Source organism: Bos javanicus, chromosome 8 (genome assembly GCF_032452875.1).
Source record: "Bos javanicus breed banteng chromosome 8, ARS-OSU_banteng_1.0, whole genome shotgun sequence".
Classification (NCBI taxonomy): domain Eukaryota; kingdom Metazoa; phylum Chordata; class Mammalia; order Artiodactyla; family Bovidae; genus Bos; species Bos javanicus.
Window position 1 is genome coordinate 6,549,910 of NC_083875.1, and position 20,726 is coordinate 6,570,635.

Genomic DNA, 20,726 nt, shown 5'->3' on the forward strand with positions numbered 1-20,726 from the left:
ATATAATACAGTTGATGAGTAGTCTTTTTTTCTTATGCAAACATACATATTTCATGGGTCACACAAGGTCACATAAGCAGATCACATTTAGTGTATTTTAAATGGGAAAGAAAATAGATGTCAATTTGTTTTAATATTTAAATTGGCATTTTGCACCCTTAAAAAAACTGCGTCCTTGCTAAGTTGCATCTGACTCTTTGTAACCCCATGGACTGTAGCCCTCCAGGCTCTTCTGTCCGTGGGATTCTCCAGGCAACAATACTGGAGTGGGTTTCCATGCTAGTCTCCAGTGGATCTTCCTGACCCAGGGATCGAACCCATGTCTTTCATATCTCCAGCACTGGCAAGCAGGTTCTTTACCAGTAGGGCCACCTGAGAAGCCTTAAACTTAAGGAAGGCAGCAGAACCCATAAGTCAACCATACATTTTATTTTATTTAAAAAATTTTTTGATTTGGACCATTTTTAATGTCTTTATATAATTTACTACAATATTGCTTCTGTTATTTATGTTCTGGTGTTTTGGCCATGAGGCATGTGGGATATTAGTTCCCTGACCAAGGGATCTAACCCACAACCCCTGCACTGGAAGGCAAAGTCCTAACCACTGGACCACCAGAGAAATCCTGTCATTTCCTCTTCTTTGCCCTTGTAAGAGGGAAGGATGGGTGTCTATAAGCCCCGGTGTTCTCCAGCACCAACCAATTTTTCCTGCCCTTCCTTCTTGTTTTCTATGACTCACAGTTTCCCTCTGTGTGTGCATTGACTCTGTGGGTGGTGGTGGGGGTTTAGTGGTGTGGGAATGGAGGAGACGAGGGAGGAAGGAGAGGTAGTACCTGATGACTGGGGCTATGTCTGTAGTCTCCGAGGAAGTGATGTAAGCACATTGTCAGGTGAGAATATGAGTGTCACTGCTTCTTATTTCAAGGGTAAGGAGTGACTGGAATGGATATTATATCAAGGAAGAGAAGGTGGGTGGGGGCTTCCATTTCACATCCTGCCTCCCCTATTCCTTCTGGTGCGTCCTAGACCATCAGTCATCATTACTACATCGCAGAATCATACCTTGTCCGTGAACAGCATATTATAATCCACAGAATCCCTATTTTGAAGAGTAGGAAAATAGATGGATGAAATTTCTTTAATTCCTTTATTTACTGTTTAGGAGGGCTTCCCTGGTAATTCAGCTGGTAAAGAATCTACCTGCAATGCAGGAGACCCTGGTTCGATTCCTGGGTTGGGAAGATCCCCTGGAGGAGGACATGGCAACCCACTCCAGTATTCTTGCCTGGAGAATCCCCGTGGACAGAGGAGCCTGGTGGGCTATGGTCCGTGGGTTCACAAAGAGTAGGACATGACTGAGTGACTCAGCACAGCACAGCACTGTTTAGGAAGTTAGTAGTACATCACTGCTAGCCTAAAAGAATGTGGGAACTTCGGGGAGACACAAGAGACATGATATCTTTAAACACTACATGTGTACTGGAGAATCATCAGGGGACCCTTCTCTGTGTGGTGTGGTGGTACCTTAACCACATACAATTAGATGCTAACATGCATTTCTCGAGGTTCTTTAACATTTATTCTGTAGGATGTCCTTTGGCTCCAAGAGACCGGCTTCCTGGGCTACTGTTTGGGTCAGATCTCAGTGTTTAAAGCAACAAGACCATTACGGACAAATGATGCCTGTGTAAATGGAACAGTTTTCTCACACATTTACTTCTGAGAAAGTGCTGCTAATGAAATCACTATAGATTCATATTTCCACTGAGTCTCCGATAATCTGTATCCTGCGACCTACCGCATTGTGCTTCTGCAGGTTTATACTTCAGTGAAAATTTGCTTGCTGAAGCCTTTAGAAAAGAGAGAGGAAGCGAGGGGGCGAGAGAGAGAGAAATAGAGTAGGAGGAGTGAAGGAGGGAGAGAGACTGCAACTTTATTTTTAACTTGACTTCTAAGGGCAGAGAGGAGACAGTCACCAGCATTCATGACATTGATGTCCATGTGATGACGGCTGTCATGTTACTAAGTTGTTCAGGATTTCAGTGACATTTCTTTAAAAATATAGCAATGGACTGGGAGTTTGGGGTTGGTAGATGCAAACTATTACAATTAAAATGGATAGACAAGATCCTACTATATAGCACAGAGTATTATACTCAATATCCTGTGATAAACCATAATGGAAAAGATACATAAAATGGAATAATGGAAAAAATATATAAAAATGAATATATGTATATGTGTGTGGATAACTGAGTCACTTTGCTGTACTGCAGACATTGGCACAAGTTTGTAAATCAACAATACTTTGATAAAAAGAAATATATATATAGAAATAGAAATTATAACTAATAATAGTAAAAGAAAAATAACCTACAGATTGAATGTGCTTAACAAAAAAATCCAGAAAAAACTTATTTCCAATGAGCTTTCCAGTTGTGGGGCTGAGGAATATGTGTTACTGATCTTCTAATAGAAATAATGACTTCAATCCAGGTTTTCTAAGAAACTGAATGACTGCCCCAGGTTAATGGCCTCGAGGCACTCTCCCAGGCAGCCCTCTATCCTCAGGAAATGCCCCAGTCCTTCATCATTATTGTGTAAATAACACAAAAGTGGTACTACTTCTCTGGTCAGATGGGAAACATACAACCCTGTTCTCTCCTGAATTTCCTTTTTGATGATAAGAATAACATATTAGGGAGAAAATGCAACAATTTTGCTACCAATGCAAATAAATAGTCTTGTTCAAACAAAATTATTAAGCATAACATTAAACAACTTGAGCTCTGTACATCTGGGTAAGAAATAGGGGAAGACTCCAGGCTCAGAATTCTTAGACAGCTGTAGTTACAGCTGAGCAGATACAAGTATTGCATCAAGAATAATGCAATTACTGTCATATTAGATATTTCAAGTTAAAATCAGGGTTAAATAGACACATAACTGACTGCTTTCATGGTTGCAAAGAAAAGACGGTACTGAAATGTACTTTTAAAATTAGGACCTTCTATTCTCATAAAAATATCTTATGTAACTACACTTTAAAAGTTTTCAAATACATATTATGATGTATAAGGATTGTATTTTCTTATCTTAAAATATCAAAGGATTTTTATGGTCTTTTCATGGGCTTATTTTGCATTCCAGGATCTTCAAGCAGGCAAATAGTAAAATGAAAAACATGTGCGGGAAATTAGGATTGTAGTTGCCTCGGCCACTGTGGGGGTTACTGCTGAGGGGGAAAGGTCTTGGAGGTGTTCTTCTTACTTTGAACAGAGATGTTCGTGCATAACAGCATCCCACGCCTCACATTCAGCTGTAGAAGTTGTACGCTTTAAATATCTCACAATTGTATCTGTTAATTATATGTTAATAACACTGGAAAAAAATAAATTAAAAAAAATGCTCTTTCTTGCTGTGAGCGTTCTTTTTATATTTAGAGGGGCAGCTCTTTTTCTAAACGGATTACACGCAAAGCTTTTGATTTAAAAGTCCATCTTGTTCTCACGTATGTGGTTGTTGTTGTTTAATCAATAGGAATATTTCATGCATAGATGGGCACAATAAAGGACAGAAATGGTATGGACCTAATAGAAGCAGAAGATATTAAGAAGAGGTGACAAGAATATACAGATGAACTATACAAAAAAGATCTTCACAACCCAGATAATCACGATGGTGTAATCACTCACCTAGAACCAGACATCCTGGAATGTGAAGTCAAGTGGGCCTTAGGAAGCATCACTACAAACAAAGCTAGTGGAGGTGATAGAATTCCAGTTGCTGCTGCTACTGCTGCTAAGTCGCTTCAGTCGTGTCCGACTCTTAGCAACCCCATAGACTGCAGCCTACCAGGCTCCTCCATCCGTGGGATTTTCCAGGCAAGAGTACTGGAGTGGGGTGCCATTGCCTTCTCCGAGAATTCCAGTTGAGCTCTTTCAAATTCTAAAAGATGATGCTATGAAAGTGCTGCACTCAATATGCCAGCAAATTGGGAAAACTCAGCAGTGGCCACAGGACTGGAAAAGGTCAGTTTTCATTCCAATCCCAAAGAAAAGCAATGCCAAAGAATGTTCAAACTACCACACAATTGCACTCATCTCACAAGCTAGCAAAGTAATGCTCAAAATCCTCCAAGCCAGGCTTCAACAGTACATGAACCATGAACTTCCAGATGTTCAAGCTGGATTTATAAAAGGCAGAGGAACCAGAGATGAAATCGCCAACATCCGTTGGATCATCGAAAAAGCAACAGAGTTCCAGAAAAATACCTACTTCTGCTTTATTGACTATGCCAAAACCTTTGACTCCGTGGATCACACCAAACTGTGGAAAATTCTGAAAGAGATGGGAATACCAGACCACCTGATCTGCCTCCTGAAATATCTGTAAGCTGGTCAAGAAGCAACAGTGAGAACTTGACATGGAAGAACAGACCGGTTCCAAATCAGGAAAAGAGTACGTCAAGGCTGTATATTGTCACCTTGCTTGTTTAACTTATATGCAGAGTACATCATGAGAAATGCTGGGCTGGATGAAGCACAAGCTGAAATCAAGATTGCTGGGAGAAATATCAATAACCTCAGATAGGCAGATGACACCACACTTATGGCAGAAAGTGAAGAAGAACTAAAGAGCCTCTTGATGAAAGTGAAAGAAGAGAGTGAAAAAGTTGGCTTAAAACTCAACACTCAGAAAACTAAGATCATGGCATCTGGTCCCATCACTTCATGGCAAATAGATGGGGAAACAATGGAAACAGTGACAGATTTTGCTTTTCAGGGCTCCAAAATCACTGCCAATGGGGGCTGAAGCCATGAAATTAAAAGACATTTGTTCCTTGGAAGAAAAGTTATGACCAACCTAGACAATATATTAAAAAGCAGAGACATTACTTTGGCAACAAAGGTCCATCTAGTCAAAGCTTTGGTTTTTCCAGCAGTCATGTATGGATGTGAGAGTTGGACTATAAAGAAAACTGAGAGTTGAAGAATTGATGCTTTTGAACTGTGGTGTTGGAGAAGACTCTTGTGAGTCTCTGGGACAGCAAGGAGATCCAACCAGTCTATCCTAAAGGAAATCATTCCTGAATATTCATGGGAAGGACTGATTCTGAAGCTGAAACTCCAATACTTTGGCCACCTGATGGGAAGAACTGACTCATTGGAAAAGACCCTGATGCTGGGAACGATTAAAAGCAGGAGGAGAAGGGCACAACAGAAGATGAGGTGGTTGGATGGCATCACCAACTCAATGGACACGAGTCTGAATAAACTCCAGGAGTTGGTAATGGACAGGGAGGCCTTGTTGTGCTGCAGTCCATGGGGTCACAAAGAGTTGGACCCAACTGAGCGACTGAACTGAACTGAATCACTAGGTCATTGACTCTTTTGTGACCCCCTGGATGGTAGACCACTGTGCGCCTCAGTCCATGGGATTTCCGAAACAAGAGTACTGGAGTGGGTTAACGTTTCCTACGTCAAGGGATCTTCCTGGCACAGGGATTGAACCCAAGTCTCCTGTATTGGCAGGCAAATTCTTTAACCACTGAGCCACCAGGGAAGCTCCACATGTATGATAAGGTACCTCAATTAGAATCTCTGTTTTCATATTTCCAAATAATTGGATCTTTTTGGACTTTTTCTTTTCTGTTGTGTTAGTCTGACTTTATTCATCTGCCATGCTTTGATACAGAGAAGTGCTAATCACTTCTGTCTTCGTTCTTCATAAGGGGGCTATCAGAAATTTTGCATATATTTTACATATACACGTGGATTTTAGAGCCTGTTTAGTACCTGTTTAGTACCAGGATCTAATTTACATATATATTTTTTGGGAAAATCACATTACATTTCCATTACCTAGAAAGATGTCTGGTATTTTTTTTGTTGAGTCATCTTGATGAAAAGCAAGGGTTGTCTTTCTATTTGTTCAACCTCACTTTTTTTTTTTCAGGAGTGTCTGTACTGTTCCTCGTGAAGATTTTATATGTTACTGTTAATGCACAAAATGTTTTTTAGGTTTTGTTGATGTTTTTCCTGTCCTTACATCTCCTGCCTGGTTATTATTTATACATGTTATGGCTATAGATTTTTGCATAATTTTGTATTTTGCTAACATTCTCAATTATTTTATGACCACGTTATCAGTGATTCAGATATTACAAGTAAAGTATTGTATCATGTGCAAACACTAGCTCCAGTTATTTTCTCTGGTTTCATTACATTAGCTAATAAATATAATTCTGTGTTAATAGTTCAGTAGAATAGTAGGTACTCTTGCCTTTTTCTGGATCTTAGTGGAAATGCTTCTGCTGTTTACCTAGTAGTCACTGACTGGTTTTAGAATTGAGGTAATTTACTTTACCAATTTGAAGAAAAATCCATGATTTTCTATTTTACAAAGTGTTTTTTTTAATCAGAAATGGATTTTGAACTACTGAACTTTTTTCAGTATCTTTGTGAATAATCAAATTTTCTAAAGATTTTTTAAAAAGATAATTAATGGTCATACTAAAGATTTTGTTAATATTGAATCACTCTTGCTTTCATATAATAAACCTTAGTCATGATATATTAATTTAAAAATATGCTATTATAATCTATTTCCTAATGTTTCATTTAAGATGTTTTTGTCCTGGGACTTCCCTAGTGGTCCAGTGGTTAAGACTCAGTGCTTTTACTGCAGGAGTCTCGGGTTTGATCCCTAGTCAGGGAACTAAGCTCTTGCATGCCATGTGTGGCCAAAAAAACTAAAACAACAACAAAAAAAGGATTTTGTTTTGTCCCAGTATTTCAAAGTGAGACTGGTCTGTGTTTTTCTTTGCTATGCTATTTTATTAAGCTTATGTATCTATCCTATATTTCCTTTATAGTAAAGTTTTTGAAAATGTCTGTCCTTGGAAAAATTAAAGTAGCATTGGATTATCTAGTCTTTGAAGGTTTGGCTGAATTCCTTGTGAAACCATCTGCACATGCTAATTTTTAAGGGCTAGTTCCCCATTTTGTCCATGAAAATTAATCCAAGTTGTTTTTTTTTTTTTTGAAAGATATTTGTATACTGGTTTACAATAAAAAAATACTGGTCCCTAAAGGTGTCTATGCCCAATTCCCTGGGACCTGTGACTATGTTATGCTGCATGGAAGAAATGAGGGTGCGAATCTGATTAATGGTAGAGGACTTGAGATAAGGAGATTATTTTGAACTATGTAATCTTTTGAGAATTAAAAAATGCATAACTTTTTTTTTTCTAGGTCAGAGAGATACCTGTGAGAGGCACTTGATCTACATCCACTGAACCTGGCTTTGAAGACTGGGTGAGGGACCATCAGCTAAGGATATTGGTGGCTTCCAGAAGCAGGGAAAACTCTCAACTGACAGCTGGTAAGAAAACAGCCACAAGGAAACAAATCCTGGCAATACACCAGTCAGCTGGAAACAAATCCTCCTGTAGACAATCCAGAAAAGGAAGCAGACTGATGGCATCTTGATTTTTGTTCAGGGAGACCCATATTGGATTTCTGACCTCCAGAACTCTAAGATAATACATTTGTGTTAAGCCATTAAGTATGCCAAAAGAAAAAATTTACAATAACAGCAAATGACAAAGGAAAAAATTTACAAAGCAGAAATAGAAACACAGACATAGAGAACAAACGGATGGACACCTAGGGGGAAAGGAGTGGGATGAATCGGGAGATTGGGACTGACATATATAATCTATTGATACTATGTATACAATAGATGAGAGCCTACTGTATGGCACAGGGAACTCTATATTAAGTGCTCTGTGGTGACCAAAGTGGGAAGGAAATCCAAAAAAGAGGGAATACATGTATATGTAGAGCTGATTCACTAAGCTGTGCAGTAGAAACTAACATAACATTGTAAAGCAACTATACTCCAATAAAAATTTTAAAAAATACACAACTAAATAAAAACATTATTTCTTAAAAATTGTGCTAAGTCACTAAATCTGTGATATTTTTGTGACAGCAATAGAAAACAGGGTCAAATTTGATAAATATGTTTTCATATGAAGTGGACAAATTTAGGTAGGTTTTCAAATATGTTTTCATATAATTACGCAATATGGAGGCATGATTTTCAAAGTTTTGTCTATTTCCCTTTGGTCATGTATTATTTTGTGTATTTGTTCAGTTCAGTTCAGTTCAGTCACTCAGTCGTGTCCAACTCTTTCGGACCCCATGGACTGCAGCACACCAGGCTTCCCTGTCCATGACCAACTCCTGGAGTTTACTCAAACTCATGTCTATCAAGTGGGTGACACCATCCAACCATCTCATCCTCTGTCGTCCCTTCTCCTCCCGCCTTCGATCTTTCCCAGCATCAGGGTCTTTTCCAATGAGTCAGTTCTTCCCATCAGGTGGCCAAAGTATTGGAGTTTCAGCTTCAGAATCAGTCCTTTCCATGAATATTCAGGAATGATTTCCTTTAGGATAGACTGGTTGGATCTCCTTGCTGTCCCAGAGACTCACAAGAGTCTTCTCCAACACCACAGTTCAAAAGCATCAATTCTTCAACTCTCAGTTTTCTTTATAGTCCAACTCTCACATCCATACATGACTGCTGGGAAAAAAAAAGCTTTGACTGGGTGGACCTTTGTTGCTGAAGTAATGTCTGCTTTTTAATATGCTGTCTAGATTGGTCATAACTTTTCTTCCAAGGAGCAAGTGTCTTTTAATTTCATGGCTTCAGCCCCCATCGGCAGTGATTTTGGAGCCCTGAAAAGTAAAGTCTGTCACTGTTTGCATTGTTTCCCCATCTATTTGCCATGAAGTGATGGGACCAGATGCCATGATCTTAGTTTTCTGAGTGTTGAGTTTTAAGCCAACTTTTTCACTCTCTTCTTTCACTTTCATCAAGAGTCTCTTTAGTTCTTCTTCACTTTCTGCCATAAGTGTAGTGTCATCTGCCTATCTGAGGTTATTGATATTTCTCCCAGCAATCTTGATTCCAACTTGCACTTCATTTAGCCCAGCATTTCTCATGATGTACTCTGCATATAAGTTAAATAAGCAGGGTGACAATATACAGCCTTGACGTACTCCTTTCCCGATTTGGAACCAGTCTGTTGTTTCATGTCCAGTTCTCACTGTTGCCTCTTGACCTGCATACAGGTTTCTCAAGAGGCAGGTCAGGTGGTCTGGTATTCCCATCTCTTTCAGAATTTTCCACAGTTTGGTGTGATCCACGGAGTCAAAGGTTTTGGCATAGTCAATAAAGCAGAAGTAGATATTTTTCTGGGACTCTCTTGCTTTTTCAATGATCCAACGGATGTTGGCGATTTCATCTCTGGTTCCTCTGCCTTTTATAAACCCAGCTTGAACATCTGGAAGTACATGGTTCATGTACTGTTGAAGCCTGGCTTGGAGGATTTTGAGCATTACTTTGCTAGCTTGTGAGATGAGTGCAATTGTGCGGTAGTTTGAGCATTCTTTGGCATTGCCTTTCTTTGGGATTGGATGAAAACTGACCTTTTCCAGTCCTGTGGCCACTGCTGTGTTTTCCCAATTTGCTGGCATATTGAGTGCAGCACTTTCATAGCATCATCTTTTAGAATTTGAAAGAGCTCAACTGGAATTCTATCACCTCCACTAGCTTTGTTCGTAGTGATGCTTTCTAAGGCCCACTTGACTTCACATTCCAGGATGTCTGGTTCTAGGTGAGTGATTACACCATCGTGATTATCTGGGTTGTGAAGATCTTTCTTTGTGTAGTTCTTCTGTGTATTCTTGCCACCTCTACTTAATATCTTCTGCTTCTGTTAGGTCCATACCATTTCTGTCCTTTATTGTGCCCATCTTTTCATGAAATATTCCCTTGATTTCTCTAATTTTCTTGATGAGATCTCTAGTCTTTCTTATTCTATTGTTTTCCTCTATTTCTTTGCATTGATCACTGAGGAAGGCTTCCTTATCTCTCCTTGCTATTCTTTGGAACTCTGCATTCAAATGGGTATATCTTTCCTTTTCTCCTTTGCCTTTAGCTCCTCCTCTTTTTTCAGCTATTTGTAAGGCCTCCTCATACAACCATTTGCATTTTTGCATTTCTTTTTCTTGGGAATTGTCTTGATCACTGCCTCCTGTACAATGTCAGGAACCTCCATCCATAGTTCTTCAGGCACTCTATCCGATGTAATCCCTTGAATCTTTTTGTCACTTTCACTGTATAATTAAGGGATTTGATTTAGGTCATACCTGAATGGTCTAGTGGTTTCCCCTACTTTCTTCAATTTAAGTCTGAATTTTGCAATAAGGAGTTCATGATCTGAGCCACAGTCAGCTTCTGGTCTTGTTTTTGCTGCCTGTATACTTTGTACTTACTCTCTTTTTCTTCAGTGAAGTTAGCTAATTTTTGTCTATGGCTGCTTTCAGGTCTTTGGAATCGGCAGTTTTGGAGGGGAATGCCAGGGGCTGTATCTTCCCTGATCTTTGCCCCATTAGCTCTGTGATGATTTCGAGAAGACAGGGCCAGGCTTACCTCATGCTGAATCTACCTCTTATAATTCTCTCTCTCTTTTTTAATTTTTAAATTTTTTATTGGAGTATAGTTGATTTACAGTGTTGTGTTAGTTTCTGCTGTACAGAAAAAGGAGTCTGTTATAAGTATATCCCCTCTTTTTTAGATTCTTTCCCCATATAGGCCATTACAGAGTATTGAGTAGTTTCCTGTGCTATACAATAGGTCCTTATTTGTTTATCTATTTTATTTTCTTATTTATCTGTATAGTACTACGTACATGTCAATCCCAGTCTCCCTATTTATTCCACTCCCACCCCCGTATACTTCTCTTGAATTAATTTCTCTTGCAGGAATGCTAAACTCAGCAAGGAAAAGCCAAGTCTCACCAGAATTCTGATTCCCTCCCCACCACTTAGTCTCACTCACAGGCTCTACCTGCATGTGAATTTGGACCCTCTGATTGGTTTGCTTTGTCTGCGTGGTTGCACATGGCTCACTCTACACCCTCCAGGCCTGACCCATCACCTCTGCTTACACTGAGTTGGACGGAGCTTAGACACACCCTACATTCTTTCTCTCCTACTGGCAAGGAAGGCTGGGAAACGTAGTGTTTATTCTCAGTGGCTGTCTGTTCAGCTAAAACAGACATCATCTTGTAATGGCAGAAGAGAATGCATAGCTGGCCAGCTGTTGGCATGTGCCATGTCTTTATCTCATGATTTTTTTCTTTTATTTTCCCCAGTCAAAATAAGGATGTTTCTTTGCACTTAAATGCTTAAAAATTTACCGTACACTAAGTAATATTTACATTGAGAGAAATTTAAACTAGTTTATTCATTTAGTTGTTAGTTTTTTCCTCCAATGAAAATAGCCCTTTATCAGATATATTATAGTTAATAATGATCATTATTTTAAAAATAATGAGAGAAATATCCAACATTTATGCACATTGAGAAAAAATATCAATAATGATGACTATTCTTTCCTGTAACATTTTAGAAATATACACCCACTTTTCCAAAGATTTTATCAAAAAGTCATCATGTAATACTGCCTTTACTGTATAAACTTTTAAAAATACAGTTTTCTTTTTGTTCATTGTCTTTTCTCCTCTCTCCAAGTAATTAACCCTAGATATCAATGTTATCACTTTGGTATGTATCTTGGCTTACTTTAATTTATGGTCATAAAAGTATATTCATACATATATTTGCATATATTCATACACATGTATAATTGTATGTATATTCAAAAATCTTGGTATTGTTTGTTTAGAAAAGTGGGATAATACATATTACATATTGTATTATAATGCAATATGTTATTACTGTATTTCTCTGCCTCTTACCTTTCTGACTTAACAGCATGCTGTAAAAATCTTTTCAATCATTGACTTTATGATTCTATTATTATTATTCATTTATTTATTTTTGGCTATGCTAGGTCTTGGTTGCTGCAGGGCTACTCTCTAGCTGTGGTGTGCGGGCTTCTCACTGCGGTGTCTTCTCTTGTTTCAGAGCACAGGCTCTAGGGCTTTCGGGCTTCAGCAGGCGCAGCTCCTGAGCTTTAGAGCACAGGCTAAGTAGTTGTGGCATGCAGACATAGTTGCTCTGCGGCTTGTGGGATCTTCTGGATCAGGGATTGAACCCATATCCCTTGTGTTGGAGGGCAGATTCTTTACCACTGAGCCACCAGAGAAGTCCTCAGTCACTGATTTTAGATTGAAATTATTCTTTGCAATTGCTGCCTGTTATCTCATAGTATGGTTTTACCCAACTTATTTAAATTTTGGGGTTTCCCTGATAGCTCAGTTGGTAAAGAATCTGCTTTGCAATGCAGGAGACCCCAGTTCGATTCCTGGGTGGGGAAGATCCCCTAGAGAAGGGATAGGCTACCCACTCCAGTATTCTTGGGCTTTCCTTGTGCCTCAGTTGATAAAGAATTTGCCTGCAATTCAAATTTTTACCTGATACTGAGCATGCATTTTTTCTTCACATTTTTTTGTCTCTGCCCTGAAAAACAGCATTAACCTTCCTTATACACCAGTACTTCATTTCTACAGAATAGATGGCCAGTAACAGGAATACTGATGGGAAGAGTGCATGTACTTTAAATTTTAATAGATATGGCCAGGGTGCTTGTCCAAAAGGCTATAACAATTCATACTTCCTCCAGCAACATATAGTTATATCCTTTCCCACAACTCTATCAGGAATAGGTGTTACCACTCTTAAATCTTACCAGTATCGTGTGTGAAGTGATATCTCATCGCTACTTTAACTTTTCATTTTATGATCACTGAGACTGTGTGTGTGTCTGTGTTATATGTGTAGTATTTTTTAGGCTAACTGAAAAATGTTATAAAACAAAACCCATGAATTTTAGTACTTCAGTGACACGTATGTGTGTGTCAGTCGCTTAGTCATGCCCGACTCTTTGCGACCCCATGGACTGTAGCCCGAGAGGCTCCTCTGTTCATGGGATTTCCCAGGCAAGAATACTGGAGTAGGTTGCCATTTCCTTCTCCAGGGGATCTTCCCGACCCAGGGATCGAAACTCGGTCTCCTGTATTGCAGGCAGATTCTTTACTGTCTGAACCACCAGGGAAGCCCATAGTTTGTCTATAGAAGGCCACATCAGCTGTTCAAAAGATAAAAAATTCTGTGCAGAGCTTTGTGTGATATGAAATACCCATCTCACTGCTCTTTTTCTTTTCAGAAGTAGTTTCAAATGTTAAATTGTCTAATTAACTGGTTGTTTTCTTATTCTTTAAACCCAGCAGATGACTAAATAGCTAGAAAGCTTCTACTTCCAGGTGAAAATATGCTATACATCCCATTGCTTCAACAGTAAACATTTGGCTATTTTTGCAATGTTTAAAAATACTTGGATTACTTTAATCTTAAAATTTTGGCAGTCAATTTAGAGAGCATCGTTTGGAAGCTCTTCCTGACCTGTCTGGGTCTTTTCAAGGTAAATGTAATTGCTGTTTCAGGAGGTTAAGATTCTAGTCCTGTAGCTTTGACACAGGCGAACCTACCTAAAGACTAAGAGAAATAATTTTGTCATAATTCAGACTAATGGTAGTCTGTTAGTCTAAAGACATAAACTTTAAGTTAAACATTGAAGCCATTGATTGTGTTCAATGTAATTGATTTTGGTAAACATTAAAACCAGTCTTGTAAAAGTCTTGGTCTAGGTATTTAAAGAGAACAGCCTAGGTATTTTTCAAATATGGTTGTTTGTGTATTTATTACATACCTGTTCTATTTAAAATAAAAAAAAAAATCTTACAAAACTGTTCCTTTATGCCATTATGTTAGTTCCCAAATATTACAGCTTGATTTACTTATACCAGTCTCAACTTTTAAAACCTATTCAAATATCAAATATATTTTTACAAAGGCACCGCAATTGCTCTTACAAACTCAAATTGCATGATTACTGTACCTATATGTAAATAGCATGTATATTATGGATGCCAAAATCTAATACTTGTATTAGGTTGTACTTGAGAATTGCCCCCTCATGGTATCATGTTTCTCTTAAATTTTTAGGAGTCTGTGGTCTGTAATATAAATGCTCTGAGTGCTGGGTCAATTTTTTAAATATAGATGTACAAAATTGTAGCTACTTGTCATTGGGTTTTTCTTACAGAAAAACCAGCACCAACCTTTTGGCCAACTCAGTCTGATGTGATAGACACAGAAACTGTGAAGTCAGGTTTGGTTGTTCCTGTGGCATTTTAAACAAGCAAAAAATGTTAAACTGTCTATAAAGAAACTGTGTTTGTAAGTTTTATTATTAAATCTGCCACTGCTTTGCTGACTCATAAAAATGGAAAATGTGTGCTTTTATAGGTTTATAAAAAGGCAAGCTATCGTTTCATGAAAAATATCTTGCACCGATTGAATACAGGTGGCTGCTTGTTTGGGCTTTGAAGATGTAAAGGCTTCGTATAGATGTCTGAAAAAGGTAATACAGCAATATAAAAAAAAATCTTCCTCTCTTTGCTCATCAATCCTTTGGGTATTCCATGTCAAATAAACGCTACAACAATTTATAGTAAGAGTACACAGTGGAAGTGCCAACCCTAACACTCCTTAGGACTGGATACCAGCCAGGTTTTTCACACCAATATTTAATGCGAACTAAAACGTCTTTTCCACTGGAAGTGTGAGAAGGAGCCTGCTTTCCTATATTTGGCTACGCGCTTACGTGAAGTATAAAGTCAAATGCCCGTGATGTTCTCTTTATTTCAACCGTGATGAATTGTGTTCATTTGTTTAAGTGCATGTGGCAGCTTTAGTGTTCCAACTATAAATTTTGGTTAACGTCTATTGACATGCTGTATTAAACTTAAGAAAAACAAATTACACTTCACCCGTTTTAATTGACTAAATGTGTCAAAAACACAGTGCGTCGAACACGAAAGGTCAGCGCCTTCGTCTACACTGTAATGGGTGTCATGGCAAGGATCCAACTTTTCTCGTACATTTCATTTTTCACTGAGTTTGAGGACGAAGCATGCGTTTCACGTTCACTTCCACTTCTCATTTGTACTTCAGAGTTTATCACGGGCTGTGTGACTACCAGGAACACTTCTCTCCTGTGCTATTTAAAATTCTCTTCGCTGTGACGTGCCTGCCGAGAGAATACTGATGTTCTCCTGTAAACACGGCCTCAAGAATGGACTGCGGCATTCTCAGGAACAAAATGCTGATTTATAGCACACATAGATCACCGTAGTGATGCCTGGAAAGGGCCCCGTTTACATATCTTGTCCCTGCTTCCACGACTGAACCAGCAACTGTGTGGCTAAACTTGGCATCCCAGATTCCCTTGGGATCTGATTAAAGTTACCAGTTCTTTGGCTCTGCATCCATCGGTTTATATAAACCTTGATTCCTCCAGTAATTTATTAGCTTGATGCTTGATGATTATATAATGTTTATGAAGCTCTCTTTCACCTGCTACCACCCACCTGTCCTTCCCTGCCCCCGCCCCCGTCCCGAATTACCTCTTGGTCTGGGATCTTTTCATCTCTTTTCTCAAAATTAGCTCCTTTTCAAGGGTTCCACCATGAGTTTCCAGTGTGAATTTCTGTCTGGAAAAACTCTCCATGTAGCAGGTGTTTGCAAAGTGTTACATTTCATATTGGATAAAACAGAGATTCTAAATCTTAAAGTTTATGCCACTTTCATCATCGCTTGCAACAATCTCATTCCTTATGACATTCTTCATTCTGTAAAACCACATGTTTTATGTCAGCAATAACGAGACACTGTCAATATTTGTTCTACTCGGATCAACTAGGGGTGGAAAACCTAATAGTCGTCCTTATCTGAGAAGCTCAGACACTGCCTGGTGGAGCTTCATTTGGACTTTCAATCCTGCTTAAGGAAAGGAGAGGGCTTCCCTGGTGGCTCATTGGTAAAGAATCTGCCTGCCGTGCAGGAGATGCAGGTTCAGTTCTTGGGTCAGGAAGATCCCCTGGAGAAGGGAATGGCAACACACTCCAGTATTCTTGCCTGGAAAATTCCACGGACAGAGGAGCCTGTCAGGCTATCGTCCATTGTGTCGCAAAGAGTCTGACCCGACTGAATGGCTAACACTTTAAAGAAAGGAGGAGACCACCCCACCCCAAGGAATCGCTACTACCATGAAGATTTTCTGTTTATTTTTGCTTTTTTATCTCAAAGATTTGATGAGAGTGAGTCTGGTTCTAAATGATGGGCAGGCAGCTTTCTGTAAGGGACCAGAGAGGGAAATTTTAAGCCAAGAAGCCCAGATGGTCTCTGTCACAGCTCCTCAGCCCTGCCATCCATGGCACAACTTTCAGCGTTGTGTAAACTGATAAGTGTGGCTGTGTTCCCATAAATATTTATAGACAATGAAATTTGAATATCATATAAATTTCACGTGTCATGAAACAGTCTTCTTCTGACTTTTTTCCAACCTTTTTAAAATGCAACACCATTTTTAGCTTGGGGGCCATAAGAAAACTGTTGGCAGGCTGGATTTGGCTGGAGGGCCCTAGCCTGCCAACCCCTGCTTTAAACTCACATGATATTAACTTCTAAAAGGCCCAAGACAATTAGAGCTAGGAAGTTTCCCTTTTAAAATAGAGTTGCTCTAGTCTTCTCTATGGATTTCCCACGTGACTCAGTGGTAAAGAATCAGCTTACTAATGCAGTAGGCACAAAAGATGAGGGTTTGATTCCTGGGTTGGGAAGATCAACTGGAGAAGGAAATGGCAACCAGTATCCTTGCCTGGGAAATCCCATGGTGGGCTGCAGTCCACAGGGTCGCAAAAGAGTCAACTGAGCACAGTCTTCTCTTAATACAAGAATTGTTTCCCTCCCTTCCCTCATTTTTGGGTTGGATGGTAAATATGGTGGCATTTGGAGTTGAATCCTGTGAGAATGAGATGTAGCAAGGGCATGTGATGCCTGGCCAGTATTTGCTCCATCCTTATCCGCATACCTGTCCTCTCTGCCGCTTATAGCAGCAGGCCCCGAACCTCTGTGTGCTGTCTTCTCTGGCCTCTGGGGCGCCTTTGGCCCACAGGGCAGGCTGTGCCAGAGGTGCTGAGGCAGTAAGATCCCTTGGGGGTAAGTATCCCCAGTGTGGGTGGTCTCCAAGGGAAGGTCTGCATTGCCCCTCTGGTTCCTCAGCGGGGTGGGAGCCCTTGTTGCTCATGGCTGCAACATGCTCAAAAACATACCCTTGACTGGCCTCCATCCTTCTCTGTTGCATCCTAACCTCTCTCCTGGTACATCTCAAGACTCCCCCCAAAACCACCTGCTTACTAGAGCCTCTACAGGTAGCATGTTCTTTTTTTATTTTTTTAATAAGTGATTAAAAAAATATGTATCGACTGCACTGGGTCTTTACTGTGGCATGTGGGCTTTCTCTAGTGGCAGAGAGTGGGCTACTCTCTAGCTGTCAGTGTGCACGGGCGTCTCTTTGTGATGGCTTCAGTAGTTGGGGTGCCTGCGCTCAATAGTGCAGCTCTCGGGCTCTCAAGTGCAAGCTTAGTAGTTGTGGCCCATGGGCTTAGTTGCTCTATCAGGGATAGAACCCATGTCCCCAGCACTGGCAGGCAAATTCTTAACTACTAGATCGCCAGAGAAGCCACAGATGGCATGTTCTTAAATTTAAAAATAATGAGGCCCGCTGGCTTAGGTTGTAAATCTTAAATCCTTCCTTTTCCATCTGTATTTAGGCAGGGACAGCCACCTGTCCTTGAGTGTGGTGGGGACTTTTTCCTCCTCTTTTGTCTTTGGCTGAAGGGCAGATACCAGAGGTCCTGGCCCTCTGAATGATTGCTCACCAAAGAGCATTCCGAGAAGTGGCGTGACACCTCCACCCAGGTCACAGCAATCGTTGGGACACTGTGTCATTGCCTCCCCCCCATACCAGCCTGTGACATGTCAAAGGTTATCTCTCTGTGACAGCTCACTTTCTCTTTTCTGTTGTGACGTGTAGGATTGGGATGAAGTAAAGTGATATGGTCTCTTTGAACTCCACATCTCTGATAAATCTTACTCTGTGTTCAGTCCACTGCTGATTTTCTTACTGCCCTTTGCAACTCTGACCCATCTGCTAACTTTTCTTCTTTATGGTGCTGGGTGGCGTAAAGTCATTCCAGAAAACAATTTTTACATTTTTATTAAGACTTTTTAAAAAGTAGTTAAATGTTTTCCCCTGATAACACCCTCACTCTGAATCTTTCTTTCATTAGCAGGAGGCATGGACATGCCTTACTAGTATTTCTTCTACTGACTCCTGTTTTTGAAAAGTACAATGTCTTCATTACTTACAGTATAAGTGGAAAAGGAATAGGGTGACCAGAAGTGTTCTTAGGGTAAAATTTTCTTGAGGAAAGAGAAATAAAGTGAGAAAATGCAAAGGAGAGATATTAAGATTCCATGTATAGCAACAGAAGGGGATGAAGAAGGATCTGAAACCATTAAATACAAAGTTGGTAAGATAGAAGGGTTATGCTTACCTAAAGTCAAAGACACTTAGAGAAGCAAATTTATAATTTAATCAAAATATTTTATTTTATTTTTTAAAAATACTTTTTGATGTTGACCATTTTAAAAGTACTGAATTTATTACAGTATTGCTTCTGTTTCTTTATGTTTGGGTTTTTTTGGGCTCCAAGGCTTGTGGGATCTTAATTCTCTGACTAGGGATTGAATCTGCACCCCCTGCACTGGAAGGTGAAGTCTTAACCACTGGACTGCCAGGGAAGTGCCAAAAGTTTTATTTTTAATAGAAGTCCCTACCACTACTTCAAATTGAATGTCAGATTTTAAAGAATGTATGGTTTTGAATAATTATCACCATAGTAATTTCCAATTGCTATGAATATTAAATCAATGTTTACTTAGACTGAAAATTTCTTAGATACTTTGGCATAGAGAATGATGTGGAAGGCTAAGGTAAGAAAAAGAAAAACCAGGGATTGACCAGGAATTATACTTTTATAGGCCATACTTGCACACTTTGAAGTGAAATAGATGCCTTCATATAGTTGAGAACTTGGCTTTGAGGCTACACTGAATATGGCCAGTATAATTCAGCAAGTGATCAAGGTCGTTCAGGAAAGAAAAGTACAGTTAAGAGTAGTCCCATGTCTATGATGAGCTGTGTTTTAGATGAAGTCTTCTCATTTAACATTGTTACAAATAGGAACCTGGATGGATCAATGGATTGTCTTAATTCTTTCTACATATTGGCCTAGACCTGGGTGTTAAAGGTACTTCAGTTACTAAGATGTGGTCCCTGGCTTAGGCAGCCTCTGGTGACTTCATGAGCAGCACCAAAAATGGTACAGGAAAACCCAAGACATGCCTTATGCTCTTTGACTGATTCCACTGCAGTGTGGAAAACCTGTGGTGTGGTCATCGCTTTCCTTGGTCAGGGATTCAGACTGACTTCATCCATCCATTCATTTCACTCACTCAATGTTTTTGGATCACGTGCTGTAAACTGGATATTGTGCTCAGTGTTTCAGATGCCCTCAGGGAGCTTACTCTCTTGTCTTTAGAACAAACCAACACTGAGATAAAAGAATGCGTTAGTAATCTTTGAGCTCCAGGAGTCATTAAAACTGAATTCTGACATTGAATAATCCACATATGAAAATTAATTTATTGCAGATGACAGTCTTTGAGGGCAGCCTCCTGACAACACATGACGACATTCACATGAAGATGGGAGGTAATTTGAAGACAGGACATCTTCTCTATTATGTTCAAAGATTTAGTTGCCAACTGTTGCTTTTAATAATCTATACTATCCATGCAGCAAAACTCGGCAATGAATTTTCAAGTTTCCTACTGGTTATTTGAATAACTCTGCAGATACAACTTTTTACATTATGAATGGATGTCTACCACCTTAAGATCACTGCTCATCTCACTTCATCCTTCCTTGGGGTCCTCAGTTGCACATCATCATGTATCATCACCTTTCAGCCTGCTCTGGTTCCCCCAGCTCACACTTCATCATGTCTTACATTCTTTGGGAGCTCTCTGCTCTGTCAAGGAATCTGTCTCCACTATTTACTAATTCATTATTTCCAAATCAAGTATAATGCAATTGAATTTTATTGGTATCCAAATTAGTTCCTTTTAATGTATTAAAACTAGGACTACTGTACATTATCAAAAGGGATAATTTCTTTGATAAAACGTGGCCAAAAAGTAGTAAATGATACTATGTGGTGTCTGGGCTTTCTTCTTCTTTTCTACATTGATTCTGTGAACTTGAGCAGATAACTTACTATGGTGCTTTTGTGACATTAAACAGAAAGTTACATGCTGACTTCCCTGTTGAGGTGTCTGCATTATGAGTTGGTCATATTGCTTTTGGTGATGTTGACTTAAGCAGGTTATTATTTTGAGTACATTTCAGAGTAGTGAGTGTCATTTTGGGGGAAGTCACCTTCTTTACCTTCAATAGCTAAGTAATTTCTTTCATTCTGATTGACCAATGAAGGCTGAATGAGAACTAATCTGGATCATTTGAAAGATGACAACATTGAAAAAACTAAGGAAATCCCTGGCGGTCCAATGTTCAGAACTCCATACTTCCACTGCAGGGTACAGGGACAGGTCAAGGAACTAAGATCCTGTAAGCCGCTCAGCATGATCAAAAAAAAAAAAAAGTAATAAAAAAATTAAAAGACCAGTTGTTACATGGTTTACTCTTGATGTAAGT

General features: G+C 39.4%; 1 long non-coding RNA gene across 1 annotated transcript in view; it reads left to right on the top strand.

The window, feature by feature from the left end:
- LOC133252400 (uncharacterized) overlaps positions 1-20,726 on the top strand; it is a 108,372-nt gene that overhangs the window by 65,021 nt on the left and 22,625 nt on the right. Inside the window, exon 2 of the long non-coding RNA XR_009737913.1 lies at positions 7,259-7,388. This is a non-coding gene — a long non-coding RNA (uncharacterized LOC133252400). The remainder of the gene's footprint in view (positions 1-7,258; positions 7,389-20,726) is intronic.